The 2784-nt window shown below is 41.6% G+C and overlaps 1 pseudogene; it reads left to right on the top strand.

Moving 5' to 3' along the window:
* Positions 1-200: 200 nt before the first annotated feature.
* On the top strand, positions 201-2181 carry LOC120416245 (60S acidic ribosomal protein P0-like; annotated as a pseudogene).
* Positions 2182-2784: the final 603 nt, after the last annotated feature.

Below are 2784 nucleotides of genomic sequence, written 5' to 3' on the forward strand. Positions count from 1 at the left end.
TTATCTAATATGCAATGATTGCACACTCAAAGTCAGAAGTATCCCTCAAAAGGGTACTTTCAATCCTCAAAAAGGATTTTGATTTTGAAGGATTGCTGACGACGGGTGAACTTGAAAAAAGGATACTTTTTACTTTGAGTGCATACAACCGTGTTTCGAACATGAGTATCGAAAAAAAATCTGGGACAACAACTGTCAAACTCAAATCAAAACAAACGTCAGTGATTCGTATAAATGTTGAAAGCGGAACTTTTCCTGTTGATTGATTGAATTGGTAAGTGGAATTACCTACCACTAAAATTATAAAAAAGAGTTGTTTCGCAGCAACAAACTCTGCTTCTACCGGAACAGGTTGCGGTTTACATTGACCAGGAGGAGAAGAAAATATTTTTGTTTTTATTACAGCTTTCGGTAGACAAACTGGTTCTCGCCTGATTTTCGTTGTAAACCCAGTGCGTCCGTTACCGTTGTCGGTTCTGCCGTGTAATCCAGGACAAATTGGACCCGCTCTGCTGGTAGCTGGATTAGAGCTTGGTGGTTGATATGCACTGCCAACTTTCTGTCGTCTTTGATTCCTTCGACGCAACCGGATAAGCACAACATTGTAAGCAATTACAGCAAGATGCTGGATATGATCGTCGCCGGAAGTGCAATAATTAATGAATCTCTTCTTCTCCAACTATTTTTAAGATCTCCAAGAGCTTTGCGAGTCACCGGAAACCGATAGCGACACACTCGAAGGAATAGTTGAACTGCCGGTCAAATAAGAATCCATGGAAAGATCGTTAAAAAGCATCAGACTGGAACGATCCAAAGCCGTTACATCTATTCTGACCAGCCTAGCCGCCAAGATGTATTTCGACACACCGTTCGACAGCCGGAAGCAGCTTCCGAACTAACTGAACCTCGCCATCAACACGCTAGCCCAGATCTAGATTGCAGCCGCGCCGGGGTCTCGAATTTCGGTGTGAACTGCCGGTCTTGATTAAGTGTTTTGAATCAACGTGTGCTGACAGTGCTACATGATTCTTTTGGCCAAACTCTACTTCAAGCTGATGCCGGAATATTTGGTCAGCCGATGACGACTGCGATGTTTGGTAAGAGTAATCTTTGATTGATCTAAAAAAAACTGATTCCATTTACCTTTTCCTAGGACTTAACACTGACCAAGCTTATCGACAACCGGTTCCGGTCCGGTCAGTTCCCGGCAGATGCAGACCATTCGTGACACGGCCATCAAAGCTGCTGCCTCTCATCCGCGGCAGCGTTAAATTTGTCTGCACCAAGGGCGATCCGGCCGATGTCCGTGACAAGCTTACCGAAATGCTCCGACGTAATGTGCACATCGCACCTCTCAAATTCATCATTCCGGCCCGAAACACCAGGCTCGGTCCGGAGAAGACCACTTTCTCCAAGCTTTTTTCATTCCAAGGTTTCTATGTAATCGATTGAAATCATCAACGATGTACCTAATTTGAAGTTCAAAGACAAGTTCGGAACTTCTGAGGCCTTGGTGATCAACACTACCTTGCCGTTTCGTACGGCCTGCAGAATAAGGTTTACGATTCTGGACATCGAGCCGTAAGATCTACACCCCAAGTTCCTACCGGGTGTGGCTAATCTGGCGGCTGTTTTGCTCGCGATCAGCTACCCGACCTGTTGGCCATCTATGCTGTCACCGAGGTTGAGATCAAGAAATCCGGAATGGTCAAAGAGTTCATCAAGCTTCCGTGCAAGTATGACGCAGGCGCTACCCCGACAAAAAAGGAGGATTCCGAGACGAAGGGATGACTACATTGGCTGCGGGGTGTTCGACTGCGGAGCGCTCTTCAACGGTCGTATCCTTTGTCGAATCTATTATCTTCTCGCCCGGGGCGGAAAACCTCCAGCTGAACAGGAACTTTAGCTATTTGGACTGGTAGCTGGAGCTGGTATTGAAGTAAGTTTTCGAACGATTCATCCAATCATAATTTAACAATAGTTAATTTTTATTAGATTTTCGACGGTGAGACGACCATGAATAAAACACACAACAAGCTGGTTCTGGATTAATGATGCTACCCGTAACGCCGTACAATTGCTCTTATGAAGACCAGAATCACGGTGGTAGCCGGTGGCCTTAAAAGCAATGCTTTGACGGAAAAAAATAAAAAATATATCTAACTGCGCAAAAGTTTGTTTATACTACTTCTAATTGATGATAGCACTGCATCCTTAAGCTTAACTCCACAGAAAATGAGTAATATTAAACATTTTTCTGTTACAATTTTACTCATTATCAGCCCCTTAGTCAGACAAAATCTTGTTCCGGAAGTTGCCCAAATCCGACTCCAGTACCAACCCAACCCCTTATAAAGCTATAGACAAAAAAGTTTAATTCTTTCATTTCCAGAGTTTTTTTTTTTTGTAAAGGATCAATAAACTATTGTTTTTCATATGTTTATAGGACCTAATAAAAAAAACTCTAGATTTAAAAATAAAACTTATTCAAATTTGGTAAACGCTTTTGCAAATTGTAACTATTTTTCAAATTATTAACCTTCGGGAAGTCGCGTGTTTTTGTTTCTGTATGGTATTCGTGAATCAATATGAACCATTTGAACTTCAAAATTACCTTATGATTTAGAGTAACACTTTGAGTAAACATCCTCAAATAGTTTTTTAAAGTCATCAAGAAAATTGTTGACCATTACAAACTTTAAAATAACTTTATTACTAATGGTAACCATTTGACAAATAGTCATCAAGGTCCGCCATTGGAACCATTTGAACTTTGAAATTACC

This window comes from Culex pipiens, chromosome 1 (genome assembly GCF_016801865.2).
Source record: "Culex pipiens pallens isolate TS chromosome 1, TS_CPP_V2, whole genome shotgun sequence".
Taxonomy (NCBI): domain Eukaryota; kingdom Metazoa; phylum Arthropoda; class Insecta; order Diptera; family Culicidae; genus Culex; species Culex pipiens.